Source organism: Phragmites australis, chromosome 4 (genome assembly GCF_958298935.1).
Source record: "Phragmites australis chromosome 4, lpPhrAust1.1, whole genome shotgun sequence".
NCBI classification, from domain to species: domain Eukaryota; kingdom Viridiplantae; phylum Streptophyta; class Magnoliopsida; order Poales; family Poaceae; genus Phragmites; species Phragmites australis.
Window position 1 is genome coordinate 46230608 of NC_084924.1, and position 13045 is coordinate 46243652.

Sequence of the window (13045 nt, forward strand, 5' to 3'; positions counted from 1 at the left end):
TGAGGGGATTAGGCCCGTCCCGTACCTGCTCACCGCGTAAAGTCCCCTCGTCTCCCGCAGCTCATCGTGTCTGCAACAAGTAAACGGCACGGAATTTCAGCACCGATTAGATGCTTAAATCACGCCGATTCAGCTGCAAACCACGTAAAAATCGAAGCTTTAGACTAAAGGCTTGGCTTGCTTTTTATAAAAAGCATAAGAGTATTTATATTACCAACCAAACAGATAAGTCGCAGTGATAAACCTCTAAAACCTCAACAAGTTTCATCTAACAGACAAATAAACTCGTCTCCTAGAACATTTTTGAGCCATAGAGCATCCAATCTCGGTAGGAAGACTTAGATGAAAACAAGAACGTTGGCGAATATCCACTATCCCTTTAATCTTGAGCGCTCAACTTCAGATGAAAACAAGAACGTTGGCGAATATCCACTATCCCTTTAATCTTGAGCGCCATCCCTTGTTGAGCTAAGCAACTTTCATCGTCGTACGAAAGAGATCATCCTCTAAACAACGTCCTGAGAAGAAAAACAAATTTTATTATGAAAAAATGTATTCATTCATAGTTAACCAGATGGACCAACACATGGCACCCAGAAAAATGACCATCAAATTATTATCTCTATTTGGAACAAGAATCATATTCGAAATCAAAATCATTTCGACAAAATCTCTTAAAAGAATTTGGTGCATGGCACCATTGAAATGTATCTCTAATTACACACCAAGAAAATTTTGCTAAGGGGCATTGAAAGAATATGGCTAGAGGTTTCTCTCAAACCATAGAGCTTACACCATTCACTTCCTCTCCAATTCCTTTTTATTAACTGATCAATAGAACGAAGTTTATTTTTGTGTAAAGACCAGAGAAAATTTTTGATCTTAAAGAGGAATTTTTGCAGCCCAAACTTCCATCATTCTAACATATCTAACACCAGGGAAAGTAATGTGTTTATATAAGGAGGCGATTGAAAAAATTCCAGATCTTTCTGACACCCATCTAACAGTGTCTGGATCACTGGTCAGGGATACCATCTCAAGCAGATTGCTCAAAGATTCTCATTCCAACACCTCTTGTGACCCAAAAGATCTTCTAAAGGTAGATTAATATCACCATCCCCAAAACTTGGTTAACTGTAACCTGTTGCTCATAACAGATATTGTAAATATGTTCAAATCTAATCTTCAAAGGATAGTGATCAAGCCAGACATCTAACCAGAATCTGGTTTTTTCCATCCCCACCACAGACACTATGCCTAAAGCAGAATATTTTTTGATGGAACGAAGACCTTTTTCAGAATTGTGATCCACCAGCACTTATACTATTATAGAAGCCTCCATCACTAAGATACTTGCTTCGAAGTAAATCACAGCATGGATCAGAATCACTCTTTCTAACTTTATAATCCACTTAGAAAGCAAGCAAACATTTATCACCCTGGTTTCAGTGAAACCAAGACCACCAATCTCTTTTGGTTTGGCCAAAGCCATCTCTTTATCAACTTCCTTCTCTTCTTGAATCATATGACTCTTGGTTAGGAATGAAGTTCATTAAAGGAGCTAGCTGTTTTGCTCTTTCCTCGATTTTTGCCTCCAACACCTGCATTTTCCCCTTTTATTGCTCAATAGGGTCTATCTCATAATCCACCTGTTCATCTTGTTTCTTCTTAGGGTCCCGGTAGAAATTGTTTTGATGCTCAATGATTATCTCCTAGAAATTATCAGCCCCAAGTTGGGAATCCTGGGAAACAAACTCATCCATGTTGTGGTTCCCCTATGAATCTATCAGCTCTTCAGTAGGTATCCCTTTTGAAGGGTCACCCTCCATGGCATATTGTTTTTTCCTAGTGCTAGGACCTCCTTCAGATTGTTTATCTACAGGAGCACCCTGTTTTTACATATGCACAAGCTCGACAAAACCTAGATCATGACTACCATCAGAATCATCTCCATCCTCTTCCTCATCATCTTCTTTGTGTCTATCAAATTTAGATGAAAAAGTATCTGTGGGGGATGGCTTATCTTTACCAGCAGGTTCTACCCACCAAGAGATTTTGTGGCCTTCCCCATTGATGAAAACTTTATTATCACCTTTAATCCATGAAGAATTTCTACAAGACAATTTAATCCTCACTGGACCAGTTCCCTTTAAGGATTTCTCATCAATCACTTCTAGGTCTGTAGCTAAATATGCAATTTCAGTAACTGCTTCTTCTGATCTAGCAATGGATGGAATTCCAGCAGGCTTCACCCAAACCACCTCAAGCATACTAGAAGCTTAAGCAGACATTTATGTGGGCAACACTTTGGCTTTAACAATCTACTTGCCAACAGTTTAAAACTCAAAGCTAGCAAATCTAGTCAACTGATATCTCATATCCTCATCAGGAAAAGTGATCATGAACTCTCTATCAACAATATGTCTGATTTTCCAGTTCTTTTTTACTCTAAAAAGATGAATCATTTCCTGATCAATAATTTCCACAGTAGCATTTCCTCTTTCTATGGTCATCATGTCCAAAATATCTTTCTTATGTTTCTCCTCTTGTTCTCTCCTCAGTTTGTTTCTGAGATCTTGTTCAATAACCACTCCATCTCTATCATCAGCCCTTCTCTTGTTGCTTTGCCTTTCTGCCCAGTTGTGGCTTTCTTGATCATAACTTGTCTCTATGTGATCTATGCCTCTAAAATTATCTCTTCCAAAGTTTTTTTCACCTTCTCTATTTCCACTTAGCACGCCAGATTCTCTATTATTGAAATTGGCAGAAACCTCTCTAAAAATGTTGGGGATGTTCTCTCTATTGGAACCGAACCCCACATCCTTGTTGAAGTTAGAACCACCACCTCTAAATTGCTGTTGAGATCCATCTCTACCCTGTTGGTACCCTCCAAAACGGCGTCGATCACCCACCTCTCTACCACCACACCACCCTGGTGTCCCTCCCACCGATCTGGATCAACTCTACCACAAGATCGATAGGATGAACCCTCAGGCCCTATCTCCTCGATCTGCTCTCTATTCATCGTACCTTGGACAACAGAGGCAAAGGAGCGGTAATCCACTCTCTGCGAGGTTGCTCTCACGATCCTCTGCACCAAAGCCCCAAATCGTCGGATCTCCGCCTTGGTCGCCTGGAACCCTAGATCCGCCGCCTCAAGCGCTCATCCCTTCCTCATCTAGACCCAATAACCGGAAGGGTTAGACCACGAGTGGTCAAAGATATCTCCAATACAAGTCCCATAGGCGTAGGTGTGCTGGGTGGGCTAGACCGTGCCATGTCGACTTGGGCTTGGACCCCATTCCTGTGTGGAAAAGGTCCATCCATGCCCTATGTGGTCTCCATCGATTGGTTAGCATCATTCGAGTTGGACTCTGGGCCAAATCCCCCGGGAACGGGAGCAGAAAACAAGGCCTGCTTGATTTTCGTCGCGTGCTGGGCTCACGATTCCTGTCGTTTTTTTATCACAAACCGCATCATCCCTAGCGAGGTAGGAGCGGCTTGATGTAAAAATCGAAGCTTTCATCATGTTCTGCTGATCTTTGCGTTACCTTCGTATGATTCAAGAACGAACAGAGTGATCCCGCAACAGATCTTGTCCAGGAAGCTCAGCGAGCCATAGACGAAAGCGCAACTGTTGTGACCTGCTCAGAACACGAATGGAGCTTAAGCAAAACTCACAGATTTTGATGAGCAACTCAGCGTCAGGCAATGGCAGGCCTGGGTATTTTTACCCACACTTTCTAAATTTTGGAAGCCTGAAATTTAGAAAATGGGATCAGGCGATTCCAGCGGGGTAGGGTTGGAGATTTCGGGATTTTGGTTCTTCCATGGCTACCGGATTTAGAGGAGATTGGGGAAGTAGACAGGCGCGATGGAGGAGGTGGCGGCAGGTCCTACCGTTAGCAGCAGGCAGTAGAGTATGACCGGTGGGCGGGCCAGGTAGAGGCGTGCAAAGACGAGAGGTTAACAAAGGAGGAGGGTAGTCGCAGATCCAGCGGCGGGGCCACCGCCGGAGGAGGGCGGAGGCGGGGGAGCGAGCTGGCGTCGGGCGCTGGTGGTGTGAGATTGAAGATGGCTGTGTCGTCAATCATCGCCTGAAAAAAAAATCAAGCATCTAAAAACATCCCTATTTTTACCACGACGAGGGCGTTGGCAGCGCCGATGACCACAACGAGAGGATACATCAGGTTGCTCATCTGGCTCAGGAGGAGGAAGACCGCGACCCCGGAGATGCCCCAAAGGGTCGCTCCGATGGCGAGGAGGGACTTCAGGCTACGGCTGTTCCACTTGATCTCCTGCATTGCATACAGTTGCAAAGATGTGTGAGAAAAAAAAAATCAAGTATGTAGTGTGCAAGTTTGTAATGGAGTTTGTTCAGGGTTGGACCTGCAGGACAATTGACACGAAGAAGCTGCAGCAGAATATGATCGCGGGTATCTGCAAACAGATGTCAAAGTTGTGAGAAAAAAAAAAAGGAAAACTAAACACTGGTTGGTGCCTCGCTCGTAAGAATTAGAAGAAAAAAAACTATTTTTTACCGGGCAGCAAAAAAGATAGAGAACTTACTATTGCTTTCGAGTATTCATCATTCTCAAGTCTCTGGTGACGTAGAACGCGATGAGCGACTGGAAAAGGAGTACTGTAAGAGATCATATCAGACATGATACGATGCAGAGCTAATTCGGGGTTGTGTGAACCAAAAAAGAATCCCTTCAAAAAAATTCATAGCACAGAGGACACAGTGCTAAACATGATTTATTTCAAACATATTTAGGAAAAAAACCCGATTCGTAGGTTTATTACCTCATTTAAAGACGGTGCATGATTTAATGTGTTCCACAGAAGTTCTTGATCGCAATTAGGAATGGATGAACAGTAAAAGAATATACTCCGTATATCTTAGGGACTAATGTTCAGGCAAATCTCAAGGACTAAATACAGTGCATAGCAGGTGGAATGTTATTAAAGGATTCGCCAAAAAAAAAAAACAATGCCGATGATGAGCATGCATGTGCATTTTCACGTAAATTAAAAACATGAACTTTTCCGAGTGTGCATGATGCCAACCTGAGAGACGTTCGTGATCAATCTTGCAAACATATACAGGAGCGCGACTTGGTAGTACAAGGTCTTCTTGAACCAGTAAACCCAGGAAATCCGAGCCTTCTTCTTACAGTTTGATTCAGACTTCAAGCTGCAAAAACAACAGATTCAGCACAAACTATTTATATAGCATACATATCTTTCATGCACTATTCCATTCTGAATGATCTATCAACATACGTTGGTTCCTTTGTTCCAGCATGAATGACCACCAGGAAGCAGCATCCTATTCAGAATGGAATAGTGCATGAAAGACCACCAGGAAGCAGCATCCTATGAAAATGGACACGTATGCTATCCACCGGTACTGCAGGGTGAAGAAATGAAGGGCAGTTTAGTAACAGGAAACATTTGCTTATATTTCTTTGGTCTATACCAGCAAGTATTTATTTCCTTCTATCACCTGAAGAATGTCTGAGCATACTTTCGCCTTTACAGCACCAAAGACAGCTAACGCAGTCGCGTATAAACCAAGATTTGCCACCTGTATTTGCCATTCTTGTGAGCATATTCCTCATGTGAAAAATTGTTTAAATGTAACAAGATAGAGTTGATTGAGCAAATAGACATTAATCAATGGCCCCACACACTTTTAGTCAGTTTCAATCAGAAAAGGACAACAGTAAGGATATTCCTATTTGATGTAGAATAATGTTACGATCTAGCTTTGATATGTGTATGAATTGGTAAAGTTGGATATCGAGTTCACTGAGAGCTCGTCGCCACTCCGCCGGCCAAGCCGGTTCGCCGGACAAGCCGGTTCTATTCTAACTGAATTCTTATCCTTTACACACGCCACACCTCCTATCTTAACAGCTCACAATCTTCCTCTCCAAACCACTACGGGCTGCTCATTTGGTCACCCACTCAGGGCCCATATAACTTGTGTTGGGCTTGCGCATGCGCTGGGCTCTTCGTTGCTGCGGCGCGCCTGGGACAGTCTCCACTTCCTTGCTCTGCTGTTGATCGCCTCCTGAGTCTTGATACTCTCCGGTAGCCTTCTTCAGGTACATGACATCCCTCCCTCCTTTAGGACCGGCTTGACCCCAAGCCGGTGCAGCAGGAAAGGACTCCTTGAGCTTTTCTTCGTCTTCCCAGGTAGCCATGGACGAAGGCCAATGAGACCATTTCACCAAAACTTGGTTAATCACTTGATCAGCTTGTTGACAAATACGCCTCTGCAAGATTTGGACAGGGACCTGAAATTGGTTAGTGAAATCAGGAATTTCTGCACTGACCTGATGGGGGAAACCCACTGCTTTCTTCAATTATGATACATGAAAAACTGGATGAATAGCACTGTGTGCACGAAGCAGTAATTTGTAGGCCACTGATCCAATCTTTGCAATGATTTTGAATGGACCAAAATATCGGAATGAGAGCTTGTGATTGGCTCTAGGGGCCACTGAAGTTTGGATATAAGGTTGCAGTTTGAGAAAAACTGTTTCTCCCACTTCAAAAGACCTCTCAGATCTCTTTTTGTCAGCCTGAAATTTTTGACGTTGTTGTGCTCTAACCAATTGCTGTTGCAAGAGCTGAGTCATCATTTTCCTCTCAGCCAACCAAGTCTTGAGATTAGGAATAGCACAGGACTCAATTCTATCAATGCCCAACTGTTTAGGTTGTAAACCATACAAGACTTCAAAAGGTGTCTTTTCTAAAGTGGAATGGTAAGTAGTGTTATACCAAAACTCAGCCAAAGATAACCACTGTTTCCATTTTGAAGGGCAAGCACTGACAAAACACCTTAAGTAAGCTTCTAAACATTGATTAACCCTCTCGGTTTGCCCATCTGTTTGTGGGTGGTAGGCTGTGCTCATTTTCAACTCAGTGCCAGTCAATTTAAACAACTCTTGCCATAAGGAACTAGTAAATATCTTATCTCTATCAGAGATGATGGCTTGAGGTAAACCGTGAAGTTTAAACACATTATCCATATATACCATGGCTACTTTGAATGCTGTAAAGGGATGAGCTAGAGGTACAAAATGAGCATACCGAGAAAACTTATCTACCACTACCATAATGCAATTGAAAGAAGTTGATTTGGGTAATCCCTCAATAAAATCCATTGACACCACTTGCCAAGCATAATCAGGGACAGCCAAAGGCTGTAAGAGACCAGGATACCTGACCCTCTCGGATTTGGCTTGTTGACAAATTGAGCAAGAAGTCACCATTGTTCTGATCATATTTTTCATTCTGGGCCATGCAAAAAGATTTTTAACACGTCTGTAAGTCACCTGGAATCCAGAGTGTCCTCCCACTGCGCTTGAATGTAAAGCCTGTATAATCTTGGTCTGAATAGGAGAATTGGCTACCCAAATTCTACCCTTGTATCTTATCAAACCATTTTTTAGAGTGTAATGTCCTATTGTGCCTTTGATGGTCAAAGATGCTAGTAACTGGGAAGTACTAGGATGTACCAGGTAACCATCTGCAACTTCTTGTAGCCAAGCAGGTTGCATTTCAGACAAAGCTAGAACTTCAGAATGAATATTCCTGGGTACTCTAGATAGAGCATCAGCTGCCTTATTGTATTGCCCCTTTTTGTAACAAATTTTGTATTGCAATCCCATCATCTTGGTAAGAGCCTTATGCTGCCAAGGAGTAGATAGCCTTTGATCATCTAAACTGACTAAGCTTTTCTGATCAGTTCTAATGAGAAATTCCCCTTGTTGCAAATATGATCTCCAATGCTCAATGGCTAACAATATAGCGAGGCACTCCTTCTCATAAGTGGATAATCCCTGATTCTTGGGTCCCAAAGCTCTACTGACAAAAGCCACTGGATGCCCATCTTATTGAAGCACTGCACCAATAGCTTTATCTGATGCATCTGTTTCCACTATAAAGGTCTTCTGAAAATCAGGAAGTGCTAAAACTGGTGCAGTAATAAGGGCATGTTTCAAAGCTTGAAATGCCTCATCCTGTAGGGAAGTCCAGATAAACAGCTCACCCTTTTTAAGTAAAGTGGTCAGTGGTTTGCTCAGAAGGCCGAAATTTTTTACAAATTTTCTATAATATCCAGTTAGGCCTAAGAAACTTCTGACCTCTTTCACTGAATTTGGAGTTGGCCAATCTTTAATCACTGATATTTTGCTGGGATCAGTTGCCACACCAGATTCACTAATAATATGTCCCAAATAAGAAAGTTGTTTCTGAGCAAAAGAACATTTTGATAGCTTCACCTTAAACTGATTTTGTTGTAGTACTTCGAATACTGCTCTCAAGTGCCTCAAATGTGCTTCCCAATCCTTACTATATATTAAAATGTCATCTATAAACACTACTACACACTTTCTTAGAAAAGGTGCCAGCATGGTGTTCATGACATGTTGGAAGGTGGCTGGTGCACCAGTGAGTCCATATGGCATTACCTTGTACTCATAGTGTCCATTATGAGTTTGAAAGGCAGTTTTGTACTGATCTTGCTCATCCACACATATTTGATGGTATCCAGCCCTGAGATCCAAAGAAGAAAACCACACTGCTCCTGCTAGCTCATCCAGAATTTCATCAATCACTGGTAAAGGATATTTGTTCTTTATAGTCAGGGCATTTAGCCTTCTAAAGTCTACACATAATCTCCACTCTCCAGTTTTCTTTTTGACTAATAACACAGGTGAGGCAAAAGGGCTGGAACTAGTTTGGATCATCCCATTTTTCAGCAACTCATTTACTTGTTTCTCAATCTCATCCTTTTGAGCTGGGTTGTACCTATAAGGTCTAAGCCTAAAAGGTTGTGCACCAAAAATCAAAGGAATTAGGTGTGTACAAGATCTCTTGGGAGGTAAACCCTTAGGCTCCTCAAATAATTCCTGGAATTGTTTTATCAAGTGTTGAACCTCAAGGGGCCAAGATGTTTTCCCTTCACTGGCCTGAACTTGATACAGTTCTAACATACACCATACTTCATCTCTTTGCATAATTTGCTCAACTTGCTTACTGCTCAATAGATCACATTGAGTCAGATTTGGTTGAACACCTTGAAATTGAATTTTGACCCCTTGGTCAAAGAAGGATAACCATTTTTTAGACCAATGAACCTCCATGGGGCTGTGCAACTCCAACCAGTCCATTCCCAATATAATATCATAGCATTTCAGAGGGATTATCTTCAAAGAGACAAAGAAACAATGTCCTTGAACCCATACCTGACAATCTGGAATCTGATGAGTACACAAAAAAACTTCCCCATTAGCTACTCTAACTCGTAATGGATTTGATAGAGCTGTCCAGTTAGGGATCTTCACTGCCAAATGCTCACTTATGAAATTATGAGAACTGCCAGAATCCAAAAGCATAATGGTATGAAACCCATGAATTGAGCCCAGTAATCTTATGGTCCTGGGAGCTTCAGTCCCATTCACAGCATGCACTGAAATCTGCATCAAATCATCCCCAGATTCAGAATTTTCACATTCCAGACTACTCCCTTCATGAGCTTCATTGTTTTGTAATGCTTGCCACAATTCTTCTACCATATGTAGGGATACAGTTGAAGCACATTTGTGATTAGGATTCCACTTCTGTCCACATTTATAACATAGACCTTTAGCTCTTCTGTAATTTCTCAGTGCTGCTGCTTTATCTTCAGATGGAAAATTTTTTGAAGCTTCAGTATTCTTCTTCTCATCAGAAGTGATGGTTGGAGAGTTCTTGGCATTACTTAGGGACACTGCCATATTCATTCTGTTGGAATTTCGAGTGTGAACAAGTGAACCCCCCCTTCTGATTTCCTTTCGAGAGAAATCCCAAGTGACCTCCTCCTGCAAAATGGCAAGGGAACTAGCAGTATCTAGATCCACTGGACGCTGAATTAACACAACAGCTTTAATATCCTCCCTCAAACCATCAATGAATCTATTGGTGATAAAAGCAGCATGTATATTGGGATCATGAGCCAATAATTGATGAACTAAACCATCAAACCGTTCTATGTATTCTAGCACGGATCCAGTTTGTTTCATATGAAAGAATTGTCGTATGAGATGGTTATACTGATCCCTCTCAAAACGGTTACAAACAACACTACACAATTCTACCCAAGAAACATCCTGAACTCTTGCTTCAACAGATTGTAACCAAAAAGCTGCTGAGCCTACAAAATGCATAGTAGCTAGTCTAGTCCACATATGGATGGGTATATTGTATATTTCAAAGTAAGATTCACATCTCTTCTTCCAGATCTTAGGATTGCTACCATCAAATTGAGGGAATTCTAACTGGGGTAAGGCAGCATTCCAACCAGAGTGACCAGGATACAATCCAGAATGATTAGAAAACCCAGATCCAAATGGAATTGGAGTAAGTTGTCGAGTATGATTCACACCTGTGACCGGAGGCGGTTCAAGGGTAGAGCCATACCCATGTCCCGACCTCCGGTGGCATTGTGCTGAGCCGTGGCCATCTTGCCCGAGCGCCGCCTCAGTAGAGGACGTTGCCAGATGAGCAGCAACCGGCGTCTCCATCCAAGAGGAATCCATCTTCTTGCCTTGTTGATTCTCTTGATGCAACACGATCTGATCTAGCTTGAAGCGTAAATCATCCACAGTGGCTTGCAGATCATGCACCTGAGAATCAATTTGGGGCCTCCATTGCGTGATGTTCTCCACCACTGAAGTGTTGCGATCGAGCGAGACCTTGAAGGAGTCGTTCTGCGCTTGGATCGCCGCCAACGCCTTCACAATTTCGCTCATCTGCTTCTCTGCTTCCATCGCCTTCCTCTGTTCTCTCGTTTTGTACTGAGGCCGCTGCAGATACTCCGGGATCTCCAGGGTGAGGATGAATCTGGCTCTGATTACCAAATGTTACGATCTAGCTTTGATATGTGTATGAATTGGTAAAGTTGGGTATCGAGTTCACTGAGAGCTCGCCGCCACTCCGCCGGCCAAGCCGGTTCGCCGGACAAGCCGGTTCTATTCTAACTGAATTCTTATCCTTTACACACGCCACACCTCCTATCTTAACAGCTCACAATCTTCCTCTCCAAACCACTACGGGCTGCTCATTTGGTCACCCACTCAGGGCCCATATAACTTGTGTTGGGCTTGCGCATGCGCTGGGCTCTTCGTTGCTGCGGCGCGCCTGGGACAGTCTCCACTTCCTTGCTCTGCTGTTGATCGCCTCCTGAGTCTTGATACTCTCCGGTAGCCTTCTTCAGGTACATGACAAATAATTAAGTTTCCATAATATGACCCGCTAATTGCTAATACTCACCATAGTGAATGCATTTCTGCAGCTTGCTAAGGCCACACGGCTTGTCGGATTCAGTGCCATGCAGTTCACCATTGACCTGCACGAAAGAAAATGCATCAGCCAGAGCCCAAATTTTGCATGTCAGGCGAAAGGTTCAGTCCAATTTCAAGAAGAAAGTGTGCTTACATGTGAGAAACTTGTGTGGCTGCCCGACCAATGTTGAACACCGCTGCGAAAAAGCTGTAACCGATGGTCCTCACAAGGTATGAATCTGTCCCCAGAATGGTGCAAAGAACGGTGCAAAGAAAGCAGCCACCAAAGACTGAAGAGAAGGAAATGCCAACCAGGACTGATCCTCCAATGTGCCACAGCTTGAAGCGGCCAAATCTGTCGATCTGATCGTATAACACATTGTTCACACAGATCAATTACTATCGGGTCATAATCTGCAATAATATAGAGTTTCGGTTCTGTTTATACCATCTCGCCGGCGACGATGGTCATCAGCCCATCTGCGACCTGACCTGAAAGCATCGCAATTGCGGCATCCCTGCAAGTCATAAGTCAGGTGCAGTGAAAGCACTTCACTTCAGAAAAACGAAAGGTTTACGATGAGCCGTAGTGACTAGTGTGAATGTGTGATACTGTTGATAGACATCAGTACTAGCTAGGAGCAAGCCCGATTTGCTGCAAGAAGAGCAGCAGGTACGTGAACCAGCAAGCCGACGTGATGTCATTCAGCATGTGGCCAACGCCATAGGACAGTACCGGCCACCGTCCGAGAGGCTGAGCAATCTGTGCCTCTGCCATGACCTTATCATCCTTTGCATCAGCCATGGAGACCTCTGGCCGGTAGTGCTAGCTTCTGAATGCCTTCAACTGCAATTCTGAATCTCCAAACAACTGAAACTGCATAAGAATTCAGAAAAAGGGAAAACTTTTTTCTGCGACTTGTAAAATGTCAAGCAAATGTAACAATTTGATAATGGCGCAATATTCTGTTCAAGAACGAACGAATTGTTCAAAAAACGAGTCTTTTTGGATCGGCATTGCATACAGACTGAAGCAGGGAAGGTAGTTCGGAAACAGCAGGTCAGCAGCAAGTAGATGAAATTCTGATCAAATACACTAGGAAAGGAAACAAGAAAAACACAGCAACGCCACTCAAGAAAAGCCGTCAGCAACAAAACAAAAGGCACCGGAATCTATCGTATGCCTCAGTCCATAAATCGTTAAATTAAATCCCATAAAAGAAAGCCATATTTTATCTTTATCGTCTCAAAAGAAGCAGGTCAGAACCTGAAAACTTTGGGAGACGGCAATGGGGGACAGCGGCGGCGGCCGGCAACACAAAAACCGCGCCGCGATTCATACACAAGAAACGAGAGGAAGAGTGCCTGACGAGAGCAGAGATGATCGGCGAGCGCACGGGACAGCACGATCGGACCCGGCGGTGGTATTTATAGAGGCGCGCGGCCTGCGCTGCTACCAACTGGACATGGGTGATTTTTTTCTCTCTCCTTCAATTCCCTCTCTCCTTCTATTCCCTCTCCTTTTCTAATCCTCTCTCTCTCTCTCTCTCTCTCTCTCTCTCTCTCTCTACGTTCTTTGCAAGCGATTCCGGCCTTTTTCGCCCGTTCTGACGCCGGATTACCGTTTTGCGTACATACTGGCGAAAAAGAGAGAAAAAGGTCTTCCGTTTTGCGTTGTTGCCGACTTGCTTCCCTTGTCTCCCCCG

At 43.3% G+C, this 13045-nt stretch overlaps 1 pseudogene; it reads right to left on the bottom strand.

Moving 5' to 3' along the window:
- Positions 1 to 3807: 3807 nt before the first annotated feature.
- Positions 3808 to 12722, bottom strand: LOC133914859 (uncharacterized; annotated as a pseudogene).
- Between the last annotated feature and the right edge of the window lie 323 nt (positions 12723 to 13045).